The sequence below is a fragment of the Gracilinanus agilis genome, chromosome 4 (genome assembly GCF_016433145.1).
Source record: "Gracilinanus agilis isolate LMUSP501 chromosome 4, AgileGrace, whole genome shotgun sequence".
Taxonomy (NCBI): Eukaryota; Metazoa; Chordata; class Mammalia; order Didelphimorphia; family Didelphidae; genus Gracilinanus; species Gracilinanus agilis.
Genome location: NC_058133.1, coordinates 312,841,838 through 312,861,893, shown reverse-complemented (window position 1 = coordinate 312,861,893; position 20,056 = coordinate 312,841,838). Strand labels below are relative to the sequence as shown.

The window sequence follows — 20,056 nt, the reverse complement described above, 5'->3', positions numbered from 1 at the left end:
TATCCAACACACAATTCCACTGGGTTTTACATGTATCATTGATTAAGACCTAATTCCATATTATTGATAGTTGGACTAGAGTTATCGTTTAGTGTCTACATCCCCAATAATATCCTCATCAGCCCATGTGTTCAAGCAGTTGTTTTTCCTCTGTGTTTCTCCTCCCACAGTTCTTCCTCTGAATGTGGCTAGTTTTCTTTCTCTTAAGTCCCTCAGCCTTGCTCTGGATTTTTGCATTGCTGGCTAAGCCTTTATTTTTAAAAAGAATTCTTATCATATTTATTTAACACACAAACAAGTAGGGCAAACCTTGCAGTTTCTTTTTGAGAGAAATTAGTATTTTGCATATTATACAGAGTCTTTGTGATCACTACCCCATGAATCTTCAAAAATTCCCATTTAATCATTGATGGTTAACTGTGAATAACCAAAATCATTAAAGGGAAACCCACGAATATTGAGGGATGATCGTATATTATCAATGATAATAATTAACCTTCTATAATATATTTTTAAACCCTTACCAATACTGTGTATTGGCTCCAAGGCAGAAGAGTGGTAAGGGTAGGCAATGGGGGTCAAGTGAATTGCCCAATGTCACACAGCTGGGAAGTGTCTGAGGCCAGATTTGCACCCAGGACCTCCCATCTGCCTTCTATAATATTTTGAGGTGGATCAAACAATTAGGTTGACAAGGCAAGTCTTTTTGTTTCTATTTATAAGTGAAGAAACTGTCAGAGAAACTGAATTATTTATGATTATACAACCATAGAGCACTAGAGCTGAGATTTGAGCATAGGTCTTATGATTTCAGAGCCAGTATTAGGAAAGTCAGCCCAGGAAGGGTGGAAGACCTCTGAAAGGAAATTCTGAAGATACAAAGAAAAATGATTCCAATGAGAAAGAAAATGGAGTTTTCTTTCTTCTTTTCTTTCATACCTTTACCTTCCATCTTAGAATTGATACTAAATATAGGTTCCAAGGCAGAAGAGTGGTAATGGCTTGGCACCTGGGGTTAAATGATTTGCCAAGGGTCAAACAACTAGGAAGTATTTGAGGTCACATTTGAACCCAGGACCTCCCATTTCCAAACTTGGCTCTCTATTCACTGAGCCATGTAGCTGCCCTGGAAAAAGAGTTCTAAAGAGGCAGAAACCGATACACTGGGAATTCATCGACCACTTTAAGATTTTTAAAATCCAGGATTTTAAAAATCTAAGGTTTAAAAAAATCTTTCTATAAGAGCAAGTAAGAGAGAATGGATGAATGCAAAAACTGGCATAATTGTGTAAGAATAGTATTAGCAAGGGAAAAGTTCAAAATGAATTAAGATGAAAAAAAAGGTTATTTCAACAAAAAAGGTCTTTTCTGTTTGTTTGTTTTTAGCTCTCTTGGGAAAAGGGAGGATCAGTCCATGTGTCCTGGAGAGAACAGAAGGATGAAAAACTGACAACAGAGAGAAGAGAGATACTAAAATCTTCTTTTTGCTTCTGTTTTCTCTCCCAAGTAGAATGACTTTTAGATTGAAAGGACAAACAAAAATGACTGATTGGGAGTTGATAGATAACTGAAGAGATAGAGAATATATCTCATTGTTATGAGTTCAAGTCACCTGGCTCCTACAAAATGATTGAAAGAACTGATAGATGTACCACTGTCGATGATCTTTGAAAGATGATGGAGAAATACATAAGGAACTAATTTAAATTATAAGAAAAAGAGCCATTCCACAATGAACAGGCAGTTTTCAAAGGAAAAAGCTCAAGCTATCAACTACATGAAAAAGTACTTCAAATCACTAATAATTATAGAATTGCAAATTAAAAATGGCTCTGGAGGTACAGAAAATACTCATTAGACTGGCAAAGACAGAAGTGTCAAAGTGTATCTCGTAGTGGGGAGCACGTAGGAAAGAGGGCAAATTGATTCTCTATTGCTGAGGCTGTGAATTAATTGGTCTAACAATTTGGAACGATGCCACTAAACTGTGTATACCTTTGGATTCTGCAAGGTTACACTGGGACTCTAGCTGAGGAGGATTAAATACGGAGGGAAATGGACCTATATATATATAAAGATATTCAAAGCAGCTCTTGTAGTGGTCGAAAACTATAAACTCTCTCTCGTGTGTGTGTGTGTGTGTGTGTGTGTGTGTGTGTGTGCCTGCCTAGGAGGAAGGGCTAAACAAATTGTGATATAAAAATGTAATGGACTATTGTACCATGAGAACTGATTAAATGTTGGAGGAAACTCTTAAAACCTCTCTGAACGGATGCGTGGGGAGGCAAGCAGAACTAGGAGGATATTTTATATAGTAACGACAACACTGTAAAGAGAAACATCTCTGCAGAACTTTAGACCTCTGATAAATTCCAGTAAATAATGATAAACCATGAGTCTCATGGTCTGAGGAGGAATTGTGCTACTGATTTCCTGCCAGAGATTGTGCCAGGAGGCACAATGAGATGCACCTTCTGGACATGGCCAGTGAGGGACTTTCTTTTGATGGACTATGCAGATTTGCCAGGAGTTTTCTTTTTCCACCAAAAAAAAAAAAATTCAACATGGAAAGTGGAGGTAAGTAGGGAGAGATAATAAATACTTTTTTTTTTAAAGAAAGATTATGGAAAGAAATGGGAAAAATATTGCAAGACTGGAGGCAGGCAAATGTTATACTAATATTAAAAAAGGAAGAGAGTAGATTTCTTTCCCACACCCCCCTCTCAGATACAATAAGCATGTCCATTGGGTTATACAAATGATTGTTCTTCTATCGATGATCCCACTAATGTTGTTTAATTTTGCCAGCAATTAAAATGAATGTTAATATTCTATAATTAGCTTCTTCAAGAACAGGACAGGCTAATATGGAAATAGGTATAAGTGATAACATTTGTATAACCCAGTGAAAGTGCTTATTGGATGGGGGGGGGTAGGAAAGAAAATGAAATATGTAAACATGGGAAAAAAAAAAAAGAACGGGTCAGGCTGGGGCAGCTTGATGGCTCAGTGGATTGAGTGCCAGGTCTGGAGTCAGAAGGTCTTGGGTTCAAATCTGACCTCGGATACTTTCTAGCTGTGTATCCACCCCCCCCACTCACCCAGTTCACTTAATCCCAATTATCTAACCTTTCTGTTTTTAGGGTTGTTACTAAGACAAAAGGTTAGTGTTAAAAAAAAAAAAACAAAGAGGTCATGCCATACTAAGTTCATTTCCATTTCTTTTTTTTTTTTTAAACCCTTATTTTCCATCTTGGAGTCAATACTGTATATTGGTAACGGTAGGCAATGGGGGTCAAGTGGCTTGCCCAGGGTCACACAGCTGGGAAGTGTCTGAGGCCAGATTTGAACCTAGGACCTCCTGTCTCTAGGCCTGACTCTCAATCCAGCTGCCCCCTTCATTTCCATTTCTGATGGGGTCAGTGGAACATTTTACTTAGATTTTAATAAAACCTTTGACAATGCCCCTAATGCTATTCCTGTGAAAAAAGGTATGAGTTACACAGTTAGATGGCCATGTAACTATTCCATGGCCAAGAGCAATATGCAGTTGTTAGTGGTTAATTGTCAAATTAATAAATTGGATTAAATATCTATAAGATATTTATTTATAAGATTATGCTGTATGAAGATTAGTTGAATGAAATGAGGATATCTGGCTTGGAAAAGAGGATACTTTACAGGGTAATGAAAGCTATCTTCAAGCATATAAAGGACTTTTTTTTTTTAACCCTTACCTAGAATCAATTCTGTGTATCTGTTTTAAGGCAGAAAAGCGATATGGTTAGGCAATAGCAGTTCAATAACTTGCCCATGGTCACCCAGCTAGGAAATGTCTGAGGTCACATTTGAACCCAGGACCTCCTGCTTCTCAATCCACTGAGCCACCCAGCTGTCTCCTATAAACAGGACTCTTATGAAAGCAGGATTAAATTTGTTTTGTCTGGATCCAGAGGGCAGCACCAGAAACAGTGGGTGAGACTTGGAAAGAGGCATATTTAGATTTTTAATTCAAAGGAAAAAAAAAAGTCCAATACTTAGAGTTATCCAAAAAAGGAACGGACGGCCTTGGAAGGTAATGGATTTCCTTTTTAGCAGAGGTCTCAGCAATGTCTGGATGGATAATCGCTTGTCAGATAGGCTGTAAAAGGGAGTTTTGTTCAAGTTGAGCTAGATGGCTTCCGATGCTCCTTCCTACTCTGAAACACCAATTCTTTTCTCCCTCCATGATACTGAAGAAGGGCAGGATATTTGCTCATTTCCTCATTTTCTGCTCCGCAAGAATAGCTCCACATAAGAATAGTAAGGAGTAATGAAGAGATATTAACATTAGAATTCTAACTGGGAATAAACTGAACACTAGGCAGAATTCTCATTCATGACTTTACAGCCTCCAGGTGATTTTGAAGAGCAATGGAGGCTCATTTATGCAGCCCCCAGGCCATTGGGGGGTGCAAAGAGCACCGAATTAAGAAACTCTAAAAAACGAATAAAAAGACCGAGTTATAAACTTTAATACTGGGAGGTGGAATATAGGACATACACACGGGCATTCCAGTCCTCCCACCATATTCTGAGCAGCATTTGGCCAAGCCTCCCACAGAACTTCTCATGAGTCTCTCTTGGCCCCCCTGGTTCGCCCTTTACAAACAGTTAAGAATTACATCATTATTGGAGACAGCTGGGTGGCTCAGTGGATTGAATGCTAGGCTTAGAAATGGGAGGTCCTGGGTTCAAATATGACCTCTAGCTCTGACCCTGGGCAAGTCCCGTAACGCCCCCTTGCCTAGCCTTTACTGCTCTTCTGCTGTGGAACCCAAACACAGTATTGATTCTAAGCCGGAAGGGAAGGGTCTTCAAAAATAGAATTGCATGACTACTTAGATGGAGAAATGGACAGATTAGAGACATGGTATTTATCTAGGGCCATTGCTTCAAGGGTTCCCCTATTATTCTTTTGTTCCAAAGTTTGCTTAGCTCTTGTCACCACTCACAGTAGCTGGCACATAGTAGGTGCTCAATAAATGCTTGCTGACTGACGGATAGGTTGGAATTCTCTCTGGCAACAGAGATACCAAAGTCAAAGGCATGGACTCTGGCAGTCAAGTCTTGCTGCCAACTCCTGGCAAAGTATTGTGGAGACCGAAGAGTTCCAGGAAGTATCTTTTGTTTTTCAAGAGTCTCTTATGGTCTCTCATGGGCTGCTCAATAATAATGATGATGATGGTGATGGCAGCTATAATTTCCAAGAAGTTATTATCCAGGAAGGTGCAGAGGAGTGGGAAGACATTATCATCGAAGTTCACATTTATAGAGCACTTATTAGGTGCTAAGTACTTCATAATTATTATCTCATTTGATCCTCACAATGGCCCCAGAGGTAGGTGTTATTATTATTCCCATTTTACAGATGAGAAAATTGTGGCCAACAGAAGTTAAATAATGGGTCCAGAGACAAATAGCTAGGAAGCATCAGGGTTTAAATTAAAATGAAACACTTCTATTCTTTCATGCCCTTCTCCACCTATAACAGTGCTGCTTCTATATAGGTGGGAAGGAGTATATTTTTGGTTTAATATTATTAATATAATAAAATATAATAATTTAATATTAATATTATTACTTTACAGACAACTTTCTAGGAAATAGTCTAGCAGAGTTAGGTTTTATGGTAAGGGGATCAGTAGAATAAAGTCCATGGAAAGTTTCTTTATTGTTTTTTTTTAACCCTTACCTTTTGTCTTAGGCTCAATACTAACTGTTGATTCTAAGGCAGAAGAGCAGTAAGGGCTAGGCAATGGAGGTTAAATGACTTGCTTAGGGTCTTATAGTTAGGAAGTGTTTGAGGCTGGATTTGGACCCAGGATGTCCCAACTTCAGATTTGGCTCTCTCTCCATGGAACCAACAAGCTCCCCTAAAAGTTTCCTTATTAAAATACAATCTGTAAATCTTTTTTTTTTTTTTGTGGAGTGGGGCAGCTAAGTGGCTCAGTGGATTAAGAGCCAGGCTAGAGATGGGAGGTCCTGGGTTCAATTCTGGCTTCAGACAATTCCTAGCTGGGTGAATCTGGGCAAGTCACTTAACCTCCATCATCTAGCCCTTATCATTCTTTTGCCTTGAAACGGATACACAGTATTGATTCTAAGACAAAAGGTAAAGGTTTTTAAGGGAAAAAAAAGAATATTAGTTTTAGTTTAGATCAAACAACCCATATCCCCCACCTCACCTCACCTATAAATCTGGATGTGAAACTTGAGTGCTATCTAACATAGGGTTAATAGATAGGGAAACTCTGATTTAATATTAGACTCAGCAATTCAGCATATTTTCATAGTCCTTGTTAAAGGCTCACCTGCCTTTTTTTTGTCCCGAAGTTAATTAACTGGTGGCTCATTCATTACGTGACAAGAGGCTGTTTTTAATTTTAAATTGTTAAAATATGGGGAAAATATGAGTTGGAGTTTGAGATGCAGTTATGGTGGAAAATGTAAAAATAGTTATTTACTAGGCTGAAATCACAAGAGAAGAACTGTGATGGTGTAGTAGAAGACAGCTGGTCTTAAGAGTCAGGGAGACCTGAGTTCGAAGCCCATTTTGGAACACAGGTTTTATATAAACACTGATTTATATAATTATATATGCAAATATATAATTATACAATGCCTCAGGCAACTTTCCAAATCCTTATAGGTGGAAGAAATTCCTCATTTAGGATGCCCCTCTGTGGATTAAATTATAGTTCTAGATTAAAAAAAAAAAAGGAAAAAACTACAAACCACAGTGAAGCAGGAATGAAATGTAATGATGATGTTATTGGAGGTAAGCAAAGAAGAAACCCTTCAAAATAAAGTTAATGAGAAGGTTCCATTTTAAAACAATAAAGACTAAATTGCATAAAGTTGATTAGGCACAAAAACACCAATTAAAGGCCTTAGAATGAAAAGCCATTGAATTGAAAACCATTGAATCAAAAACATCTTAGACAACATTTAAAAGAAACATCGTCATATGCTGGAGAAATCTTTCCCAATCTTCTTTCAACTTAGTGCCTTCCCTTTAAGATTATTCCCAATTTCTCTTGTCTTTATCTTGTATGTACATAGCTGTTTGCTTCTTGTCTGTGCCATTAAGATTGTGAGCTCTTTGAAAGCAGGGACTTTCCACCCCATCTTTATATTCCTAGCACTTGGCAGAGTGTTTGGCACATAGTAGGCTATTAATAAATGTTAGCTAATTGACAGAAAAAGTTGTCTCTTGGTTACATCTGGCTGCACCAGGGGTGGCCAACAGTGGATTTCATTGAGGAGTTGGTAGAAAAACAATAGCATATCCTTGGCTCTTGGGAAACATACCTAACATTTTTGCCAAATTAGAAATGTCAACTAAAGGCTTATATTCTATATATTGAATAATGTAATGATGATTGAGAAAGAAGTAAAAATCATCTCCCAGTGAGCATCAGGAGAAATGAAAAAATAAAATAGAGCTATTATGGCTGATCGTCCAAAGCCACTATTACAATATGGTGAAAATATTCCCGAAAGAAACATTTCCAGTGGGGCACAGCTAGGTGGCACAGTGGATAAAGTGCCAAGCCCAAAGTTAGGAGGACCTGAGTTCAAATCTAGTCTCAGACACGAATTAACTGTGTGAACCTGGGCAAGGCATTTACTTTGCCCCCATTTGCTTAGCCATTGCCCTTCTGTATTAGAATTGTTACTAAAACAGAAAGTAAGGATTTGAAAAAAAAAAGAAAAAAGAAACATTTCCAGTGAAATAATTGAGCGATGTCAAGCAGGGTTGGGTGAGAGTTGAATTATTGCTGACTAGTTTTCAGTCATGTGGAATTAAGACAAAAAAAAGACAAAAAGGGCATTAAAAAGGAAGCCAAGAAGATTAGAACATCAAAATCTGACCTTATAGCTCAAGCAAAATCCTTTCACCTAGAGATGTTTGTGAATATGCATACCCATGATTATCTAAGACCAGCTTTTGAGAATAAGCCCCTTTCTAAGTAGTAACACCACTGCCTTTTCATGAAGGCACATCTCTGTGGAAAGTAATAAGAGGTTGACTTCTATTCAACTGATTTTAATTTTATGGGAAAGAATAGTGCTTAATAGTGCTTAGGGCTTCAGAAACACTTCCTTTTAAAAGCAGTGAATGGTAACAAAGCCACATATGAAGGAAGGATCTTGGAAGTAGATAAACATGTTGAAAAATAATAAAGAGGAAGAATCATTGATGGTTTAAAAGAATAAAATAGATTTATTCAAAATTAAAAATATAAAAAATCTCTTTTATGGAAAATTTGTATTGTTATAGAGATTTTGCAAAATAATTTTTTTCAGAAACAGCATAGGGTTCACAAAATGTGGTCTCAAGACCTCTGGGAGTTCCAAAGTCTCTGTAAAGTCAAAATTATTTTTATAAAAATACGAAGACATTATTTGCCTATCAAGACACTTCTTTTTTCCAACTACATATGTGTAAGAAGCTAGATTTTCTTCATATATTTCAACTGAAACAACATAACTTAACAGATTGAATGCAGAAGCAGATTTAAGGAGTTTGGAGCCAAGATGGCACAGTATAGGCAGCAACTCAGCTGAACTCATTCAATATTCCCCTCTAAACAACTTTAAAATAACATATCAAATTGAATTTTGGAATGGCATAGCTAACAAAAAATTGGAGTGAGATATTTTTCCAGTCCAAGATAATTTAGGAGGGCAACAGGAGAGGTCATTGACAGTGGGGTGGGCCCTGACCAAAGTGCAGGCAGCTTTGGGAGCTCTCAGCTCAGAGACTACAAGGAGACTGGATAATTGGTCCGAAAGAGATTATAGGGAATCCTGAGCTGATGGTGGGCAAAGAACCCGGCACAGTTTGGCAATTTTAACACCTGTACACAATTCTGGGTCATAGTTCTAGGGTGGAGAGGAGTGCTTGTGATTAGTTATAAGAGCAGGGACCATGGTCATAGTTTCAGGGCCAAGAAGAGTGTTAGATTTTGCAGCTGCAGGGGAGCAGAGGTTCTTCATGGGTAAAGATCACAGCACAGACCAGGAAAGCAGTGACTACACTTATCCCCAGAACTCACCATCGTGGAAACACCAAGAATTTGAAGACACCAGAATAAGCTCCAAAAATGGAAGGGTGAAAATGAAAAATGACTTCCAGATGAACAGTCTCAAAGTACAAAGTCAAGAATAGGCTGAAAAAATGAGTAAACAATGATAACAAAAAAGAGCCAGACCATAAAAATCTACTATGGTGACAGAGAAGATGAAGACACAAATTCAGGAGATAATAATAACTTGAAAATAGCCTCAAGCAAATCCATAAAGAAAAATGCCAGTTGGATATAAGCTCAAAAAGAAGTCCTGGAAGAGTTAAAGAAAGAGATAAACCTGGGAGAAAAAACATTGCGAAAATAAAAGAGTGTACTTTGAGAAAATCATAAGGAGAAAACAAGAACTTAGTAAGAGAGGAACAAAAAACATTAAAGGAAATAACAACTTAAAACTTTGAATTAGACAAATGGTAAAAGAGGCTCTCCAAAGAAAATTACTTCCTAAAAAAAGGAATTGAGCAAGTGGAAGCTAATGCCATGAGACTTTGAAACAGTAAAACAAAGTCAAAAGAATGAAAAAATAGAATAAAGTTAAATATTAAAAAAAACAATTGACATAGAAAACAGATTGAGGAGAAATAACAAGAATCATAAGATGATCTGAAAGCCATGACCAAAAAAATGAGCTTATAACATCATATTTCAAGAAAGTATAAAGGAAAACTGCCCCAATAACTTAGAAGTAGAAGGTAAAATAGAAATATAAAGAATTCACCTCCTGAAAGAGATGCCAAAATGAAAATTCTGGCATTCATAGGTCAAGGGAAAAAATTGCAAGTATCAATAAAGAAACCATTCAAATATTGTACAGCTACAATGAGGATCAAACAAAACTTAGCAGCTTCCCCATTAAAGGAGGGGAAGGTTTGGAATAGACAAGAAGACAAAGGAGTTAAGATTACAACCAAGACTAACCTATCCAACAAAACTGAGTATAATCCTTCAGGGGGAAAAATGGATATTTAATGAAATAGAGGATTTTCAAGCATTTCTGATGAAAAGACCAAAGTTGAATACAAATTTGACTTTTGAATACAAGACTCAAGAGAAGCATAAAAAGGCAAAAATTAAAGAGAATTCAGAAGGGACTTAATAAGGTTAAACTATTTGTATTCCTTTATGAGAAGATGATATATAGAATTCCTATAATTTTGTCATTATTAGGTCATTTAGAAGGAGTCTACATAAAAGGGCATGTACATAAATTGATTATGTTGAGATGATCTCCAAAGAAAAGGAACAGTTGAGAATGAGGGATATTTTGTAAGAGGGGGAAAGGGAGAGGAAGAATGAGGAAAATTATATTACATAAAAAAGTCACATAAAGAAGAGCTTTCTTGGTGGAGGGAAAAATTGTGGGGCGGGCATATAAATATTGGACACACACACACACACACACACACACACACACACACACGCTGGGCATGGAAAACTATCTTACCATCCAAAGCAAGGCTGAGGGACTTATGAGAAAGAAAACTAGCCACATTCAGAGGAAGAACTGTGGGAGGAGAAAAACAGCTGCTTGAACACATGGGCTGATGGGGATATTATTGGGGATGAAGACACTAAACAATAACTCTAGTCCAACTATCAATAATATGCAATTAGGTCTTAATGATACATGTAAAACCCAGTGGAATTGTGCATCGGCTAAGGGGGGTCAGGGGGGTTTGGGGAGAGAGAAAGAACATGAAACATGTAACTATGGGAAAATATTAAAATAAAAAACTATCTTACCTAATAGGCAAGTGGGAAAGGAAGGAGATAAGAGAAAGGTGGGAGGGATGATAAGAGGGAAATCAGATTAAGGGAGACAATGGTGAGAAGCAAAACAAACTTTTGAGGAGGCACAAGGTAAAAAGACAAAGAAAAAGATAACCAGACAAAAATAGGATGGAGGGAAATATAAGTGAATATGAGGGGAACCCATAAAAAGAAACAGCAGAATGGATTAGAATCTAGAGTCCAGTAATATTTTGTTTACAAGAAAGACATTTAAAACAGCATGCACAGAGTTAAAATAAAGGGTTAGGACAGATATGTTTCAACTGAGATAAAAAGGCAAAGGTAGCAATCATGATTTTAGACAGAGCAAAAGCAAAAATTGACCAAATTAAAAGAGATAATCAGGGAAACTATATTTTGTTAAAAGTTACTGTGAAAAATGAAGTGATATCAGAAATGTTTATGGCAAGTTTCTCAGATAAAGGTCTTATTTTTCAAATATAGAAGGAACTGAGTCAAATTTATAAAAATAAGAGCCATGCTCCAGTTGATAAATGGTTGAAGAATATGAATAGGCAGTATTCAGAAGAAGAAATCAAAGTTATCTGTAGTGATATGAAAAAAGGTTTAAATAATTTTGATTAGAGAAACAAAAATTAAAACAACTCAGAGGTATCATCTCATACTGTCAGATTGGATAACATGACAGAAAAGTCAGTCAAATGCTGGAGGGGATATGGAAAAATTGGGATACTAATGCATTGTTGTGGACCTGTGAACTGGTTCAACCATTTCTGGAGAGAAATTTGGAACTCTGCCCAGAAGACTATGAATCTGTATATACCCTTTGAACCAGCAATACCTTTGCCAGGTTTATATCCTAGAGAGATAAAATGAAAATACAAAACATTTCTAGCACCTCATTTTTTATTTTTTGGTCATGGCAAAGAATAGGAAATTGGAGGGGGGATGCCCATCAATTGGGGAATGACTGAACAAGTTGTGGTATATGATTGTGATGAAATACTATTGTGGTACAAAAAATGATGAGGGTGATGGTTTCAGAAAATCCTGGGAAGACCTATGTGAATTGATGTAGACTGAAGTAAGCAGAACTAGGAGAGTGCAGTAACAGCAATATAATAACAATGATCAACTGTGAACAACTTAGCCACTCTGATCAATCTAGTGATCCAAGACAGTCTGAAGAACTCTTGATGAAAAATGTTATCTCCCTTGGGAGAGAACTGCTTTGAGTGTAAATTGAAGAATATATTTTTTCACTTTATGTAACTTGTTATCCCTTTTTCTTGATATGGCTAATATAAAAATAAGTTTTGCATGATTTCACATGAATAATTGATGCTTGTCTTCTCAATGGATGGATGGGAGAGGGGCTAGAAGGAGGGAGAGAATTTAGAACTAAAAAAAAAGAATGTTATAAATAAATAACAAATTAAAAAAGAAGCAAATGTAAGGATTTAGCTGTCTTCTATTGTCAGACATTAATGAGATTTGCAAAGCTATATATATTTGCAAAACATATAAAATGCCCTCTTCTCATTAAATTAAAAAATTATAGTTATTTCCCATGAAATATGTTTATATTAACACGTAAAGAATTTAAAATTATTTTTAAATCAATTATCTTTTAAAAATAATAGGTTTTTCTCATCAAGTATTATCTGTAATGGGGACAAGCTAGAAGCTTTTCCAATAAGATCAGAGGTGAAATAAGGATGTCCATTATCACCATTATTATTCAATATTGTACTAGAAATGCTATCTAGAGCAATAAGAAAGGAAAAAGAATGTGAAGGAAGTAGAATAGACAATGAAAAAGCAAAACCTATCATTCTTTGTCAATAATAGGATGGTATACTTAAAGAGTCCCAGAGAATCAACTAAAAACTACTTGCAATAATTGATAACTTTAGCAAAGCTGCAAGATATAAAATAAATCCACACAAATCACCAGCATTTCTATATATTACCAACAAAGTCAAACATCAAGAGATAGAAAAATAAATTCCACTTAAGTTAATGGCAGATAAGATAAAATATTTAGGAATCCATGTGCCAAGGCAAACTCAGGAACTATATGAACTCAATTATAAGACACTTTTCATACAAATACAGTTATATCTTAAAAAACTGGAAAAATATTATTTACAGATAGGCCAAGCAAATAGAATAAAAATGACAATTTATCCTAAACCAATCTACTTATTCAGTGTCATACCAAACAGCCCAAAAGTTATTTTATAGAGCTAGAAAAATAATAACAAAATTCATCTGGAAGAACAAAAGGTCAAGAATATCAAGGGAATCAATTAAAAAAAGTGATGGAAGGTAACCTACCAGATTTCAAACAAAGCAGGAATCATCAAAACAATCTGGCATTGGCTAAGTGGTGGATTAGTGGAATAAATTAGGGGACACCATACCTAATAATAAATGACTATAACAATTTAGTGACTGGTAAATTTGAAAATTTGAAGTTTTGGGACAAAAACTCACTATTTGAAAAAAATTGTTAGGAAAATTGGAAAATTGTATGGCAGAGTTGGGGGATAGACCAACATCTCACACTGAATACCAAGGTAAGTTTAACATGGGTTTAGACTTAAAAGGGTGATATTGGGGGCAGCTAGGTGACTCAGTGAATTGAGAGCCAGGCCCAAAGATGGGAGGTCCTGGGTCCAAATTTGGCCTCAGATACTTCCTAGCTGTGTGACCCTGGGCAAGTCATTTAACTCCCATTGCCTAGCCCTTACCATTCTTCTGCCTTGGAACCGATACCCAGTATTGATTCTAAGATGGAAGGTAAGATTAAAAAAAAAAAGGGTGATAGCACAAGAAAATTAGGGGATCATGGGATAGTTTACTTGTCAGAGTTATGGACAAGGGAATAATTTATGACCAAACAAGAGATAAAGAGCATTATAGGATGTAAGATGGAAAATTTTGATTATATTAAACAGGTTTTGTATAAACAAAATCAATGCAACCAAAATTAGAAGGAAAGTAGAAAGCTGGGAAAAATTTTTTTACAGCAATTATTTCTGATAAAGATCTCATTTCTCAAACATACAGAGAACTAAGTCAAACATAGAAACACATGACATTCTCCAATTAATAAATGGTCAAAGGATATGAACAGGAAGTTTTCAGATGAAGAAATTAAAGCTACCAATAATCATAAGAAAAAATGTCCTAAATTACTCTCTTTCACTCTCAACCTTTACTTTCTGTCTTAGAATAAAAACTGATCATTGGTTCCAAGGCAAAAGAGTGGTAATAGCTAGACAAATGAGGTTAAGTGACTTTCCCAAGGCCACATAGCTAGGAAGTGTCTATGTCCAGATCTGAACCCAGAACCTTCATCTCTAGGACTGGCTCTCTACCCATTGAGCCACCTGTTGGCCCCTCTAAACCACTCTTGAGTAAAGAAATGTAAATTAAAATAACTGAAGTGCCAGCTCAAACCTATCAGATTGGCTGATATGATAGAAAAAGGAAAATGGTAAATGTTGGAAGGGATGTGGGAAAATAGAGACACTAATTTTTAAAAGCCTGGAAAGATTTACATGAACTGATGCAAAATAAAGAAAGCAGAATCAGAAGAACATTGTACCCAGTAGTAGTAGTAGTTATATATATATATATACACCCTTACCTTCTGTCTTAGAGTCAATACTGTGTATTGGTTCCAAGGCAGAAGAGTGGTAAGGGTAGGCAATGGGGGTCAAGTGACTTGCCCAGGGTCACATAGCTGGGAAGTGTCTCAGGTCAGATTTTTTTTTTTTTTTTTTTAAACCCTTGTACTTCGGTGTATTGTCTCATAGGTGGAAGATTGGTAAGGGTGGGCAATGGGGGTCAAGTGACTTGCCCAGGGTCACACATCAGGTCAGATTTGAACCTAGGACCTCCCGTCTCTAGGCCTGCCTCTCAATTCACTGATCTATCTACCCAGCTGCCCCCAGGAGTAATATTTTTTGATGAACTGTGAATGACCTAGTTATTATTATTATTATTATTTAACCCTTGCCTTCCGTCTTGGAGTCAATACTGTGTGTTGGCTCCAAGGCAGAAGAGTGGGAAGGGTAGGCAATGGGGGTCAAGTGACTTGCCCAGGGTCACACAGCTAGGAAGTGTCTGGGGTCAGATTTGAACCTAGGACCTCCTGTCTCTAGCCCTGACTCTCAATCCATTGAGCTACCCAGCTGCCCCCGACTTAGTTATTCTTAGCAATACAATGGTCCAAGACAATCCCAGAGACTCAGGATGAAAAATGCCATCTGCCTTCAGGGAAAGAACTGATAGAGGCTGAATGAGAACCCAAACATACTGTATTTCGCTTTCTTCTTCTTCCCCCATTTTTCTGTTTGAGATCTCGTTTGCAAAATAACTAATACAGGAAAATGTTTCACATGATTGCCCATGTAAAATCTGTATCAGATTACCTACTATCTTAGGGAGGGGGAAGGGGAGAGATGGAAAGAGGGAGAGAATTTAAAATTCAACATTAAAAAAAGAATGTTAAAAAATTCCTTTTACATGTAATTGGGGAAAATATAATATTTTAAAAGGTAATAAAATAGGTTTTAACATCTATTATGCTAAATGTTGATAGATATAAACCACATAAACAAAAATTCTTTGGTGTTTTCAATAATTTTTAAGAATGCACAGTACCAAGAATAAAAATTGGAGAACCTCTAATGAAACAGATAGCACTTTGGATGATTGAGTTCATTTTCTGCTTCTGACACATATTGACTATATGACCCTAAGCAAGAGGTTACTCTTAGTGTTCCAAGCAATTTTCTAAGATCTGAATTGGTAGGAGCTTCCTCACATAGGAGATCCTTATGCAAATGAAATTATAGATCTAACACCATTCCTCTTTCCTTCTCCCCGTCACCCATTTTGGTATATGTCCATATATTTTTCTTTGAAAGAAATATTGTTTTTTTTTTCAGATTATATTTCTCATTTTGGAATTTTGAAAATTTAGAAAGCACTTTAATGTTCTTTAGAATACACATTCAAAACAAGCATTTGCATTATTAAATAAAATTATATTGTTATAAACCATATTTAAATAGTAAAAAATTATTTATATATTTATATATGATATATAATATTTATATATTGTAGTGTATTTATATATTATCTTATCATAATTAATTATATAAGATTAATAATGAAGTAAAATATGTTGTAGAACTACAATATCTAGTTAATTAATCTTTAAAAACAATGATGGCAAAAAGTTATGGTAGTTTAATTTAATATCATAGACAATATGTATATGATCTTTATCAGCTTTCAATGCCAATAATATATTGTAATGCTACCAGAGGTTGAAATCATAGGAGTAAAAAAGGAATTTGAGTGCCAGCTAGGTGGCCCAGTGGATAGAGAGCCAAATCTGGATATGGGAGATCCTGGGTTCCAATGTGACCTCAGATACTTCCCAGCCATGTGATCCTGGGCAAGTCACTTAACTCCCATTGCTTAGCCCTTCCCACTCTTCTGCCTTAGAAGATACTATTGATTCTAGGGCAGAAGGTAAAGGTTTAGATGAAAAAAAAAAAAAGAAGTTTGATTAGTACTTTTTGTTTTCACATAACAGTCATCATATTTTTGGATACAGTCTGCCCTGCCACCAACAAATGAAATTCTTCCTTCTAACCAGGAAAAACCTTCTTTAAACTACTTGTACATAGTTATCACGAATTGATTACATTTTTCTTCTCTGGGCTACATGTTTCCAGTTCCTTCATCCCAAACCTCATGGCATAAATTTCAGTCCTTTTAATATTGTGGTAGCTCTTACCTGACTATCAGTGTGGAGGAAAAATTAGGCTAATTTTAAAAATCTGGCTGCTTTAACTGAATATTATACTTTAGGTGTTTGGAAATGGCAGGATATAGAAAGTCTTACTGTCCTCCTCACCCTCTCCCCCAAATTTTGGACACTATCAATTTTTTTAATATTTTAAAGTGAAAAGTTTATTTTATTTTATTATTTTATTTTTTAAGTTTTTATTTTAAATATTTTCCCCTAGTTACATATTTCATGTTCTTTCCCTCTTCCCCAAACCCTCCTAACCCCCCTTAAGCCGATGCACACTTCCACTGGGTTTTACATGTATCTTTGATCAATTCCATATTATTGCACTATCAATTTTTTTGAGGGACTAAGAGGTAATAATTTTACTTATATATATTCTTCCCCCTCAACAATTTTTGATAATCATTTTCTGACATTTTGCAATTCATATTCTCTCTCTCCCTGAGAAGGCACGTAATATATGATATAGGTTATACGTGTGCTATCATGCAATATATATTTCCATAGTTCCATCATATTGTGAAAGAAGACACGTTGCTTATACAAGAAAAAAACTCATGAAGGAAATAAAGCGAAAAATAGCATCCTTCAATTTGTGTTCCGTCAGTTCCTTCTATGGGGTGGACAGCCTCTTTCATCATGAGTTCTTTGAAGACACAATCTCTTCCTGCAGTTTTCTTAGCTGCCACATCATACTGTTAACTCATGTTGAGGCGCAGTCCAATAAAACCCCATCTTTTCCTTGTGAACTACTATCTAGCCACGTTCCCCCAATTTGTGAAATTTATTACAATGATTCTGAAGATAATTCTCTAGAGGGATCTTGAGATGTGGTGAAGGTGAGCAAGACTGATGATCTCCATTTTCTTAATAAAATCAGAGGTGAAGTAATTTGCTATAAGAGAAATTCAAGCTGGTGAGGCTGCATGGAGAAGAGGAAAATTTTGTACAGTGGTGAACATATTACTAAAGCTACTACCTCTGGATAGTTTCATTGGCTATCCACCCTTCCTGGAATTTTCTTGCTCCTCATCTCCGTCTCCTGGTATCCCTGGGTTCCTTCTGGTCTCCGCTAAGACCCACCTTTGGCCAAAAGTCTTTCCCCTCCATCCCTCTGTTCATCTCCTATGTCCTGTATCTTGTACCCATAGAGTTATTTACATTTTGTCTCCTTCATTGGACCGTGAGCTCCACCAGTGTGTGGGTTGTCTTATATTTTTCTTTCCATCCCAAGCACTTAGCACAATCCCTGGCATGTAGTAGGCATCTAATAAATGCTTTCTAACTGGACTTGACTGGACATGATAGAGAATCAATCAAGAAAGCATAAAAGGAGTGCCGTGCTCTGCTGAAATTAGATAACATGAATTTATAGTGGAGTCAGTAAGCACATTTCAGGAACTTACACCAGCAATGTCCAGTAACATCATTTAGCAGCTGAGAATAAGAGCAGGCTGATAAGGAATGAAGACTTGGCAGGCAGGTAAGTGATAGAAGAGGGGCTACGGGGGTGAGGAGATGAGAAGGGATATTCAAGAGTGAAGGCTGGTGCCTTGTGGACTTTTTAACTTTAGGGTCAAGAAAGAAGAAAGGAAAATAAGTCCAGAATAAAGGTAACTAATAAAATGGAAAAATAGGGAGAGGTGGAGGCATTTGAGATCAAAATGAGAGAAATGATTTACAAGGAGGAAAGGAGAGAGAGAAATGAAAGGACAGGAGATCACAATCGGAGAGAGGAATTTCAGCATTCCACAAAAATGCCCAATCATACAACACATGCCTAATAAACATGAATAATCACGGAAAACATATATCAATGAAAACCTTACAAATAGTAAATATGATGCATTTATTTTTCTGTCCTTCCAACTTTTAAATGGAATATTTTTTCCATTGTGCCATTTAGCTTTATTTTCAGGAAATATTAATGTAATGGTTGGATTATAAAATGTATTTTCAACCACTGACTAAAAACAAAATGTTCAAAAGAGCTAGTTACCTGATAAAATTGGGAAAAATACAAAGGCAAAGTTGAACTAACCTAAAAAGACATATAGCACATTAATCACGAGCAAGTTTCATCATCGATAAATTAAAACTACCATGGCATTTTAATTATCTGGCATGGTGGATGAGTTGTGGATTCTGGCTAATTGAATTTTCTGGCTACATGGAACTAAACTTATATATGTAGCTAAGATGCCCAGGACAAGATTCTCAATAAGATGTATGATCTGAACCTGCAATGCCTTTTCAGGTGCAGATAACTAAGACTATCCTTTAATCATATACCTATATTGAGAAAAATAACTACAAATCTTTCATCTCCTAATCAGGCCCTCAGCACACCTCAATAGAATCATAGGATTTTAGCACCAAAAGGGACCTCAAGAGACAAATTTGATGAAGGTACAAAGTTAGAGTTGTTCTTGCTGACTTAGCTTAAGAAAAAAAAAACCTTAGAGAGGGGAAGAAAACATTTCTTCCAGACACAGAAACTAGAAAGCTTCAGAAGTCCATGAAAAATGAAATCTAATTAGAGAAGGCGCCAGAGATGAATCTTCAAAGCAATGAAACATTGGAAAGTATTGAATAAAAATAATATTAGCTTCTGTTTCTAGATGGTTCATAAAGCACTTTCCTCACAGCAACCATGATCTAATTTTATAGCCAAGGAAATTGGTACAGAGAAATTAAATGATTTTGCTAAGGATCAAATAACTTTTAGATGTGAGAGGCAGGATTCTCACTCAGATCTTCTGACTCAGACTCTTTTCAATATACCATCCTGCCTTTAAAGCTGTGATACAGATGTTGATAAAGAGCTAGCTACCTTTGGTGCTCTCAATGAGGAAACTGAATCACAAAGGGAGACCAATTTATTTCCCTTGGATTTCAGTTGAAAGCACAGAAATAAAAAGCTGAGAACTTAAAAAAAAAACAAGTCTCGAGATATGGCTAGTAAATGGGCTAAGAGCCTACGTTTGCTGGTTAACAAAGATTTTAGTACTTTTTGTGGGTCTGACTAGCCTTATTCCTCATCTCTAGTTTATAGACCCCTTGATGTCCATTACTGACATGGATAAAGTCTTTCAAGGTGATTTCAAAAGCTTCTGCTCCTTTCTCCCTTCCTCTCTTCTCCTCTCTTCTATTTTCTTCTCCTCTCCTCTCTTCTCTTTTCCTCTCCTCTCCTCTCCTCTCCCCTCTTCTCCTCACCTCTTGGTTCCTTCTGTTCAAAACCTGATTACTTTGAATGTCTCATTTAGCTTTTTTTTTTTTTTTATCACATTTCATCCAGGCAAGGGCCTAGTATAACTAAAATTGTTTT

General features: G+C 36.2%; 1 protein-coding gene across 5 annotated transcripts in view; it reads right to left on the bottom strand.

Annotated features, from left to right (window-relative positions):
- The window catches only part of KCNQ5 (potassium voltage-gated channel subfamily Q member 5), a 705,402-nt gene that overhangs the window by 19,963 nt on the left and 665,383 nt on the right, over positions 1–20,056 (bottom strand). The window lies entirely within an intron of this gene.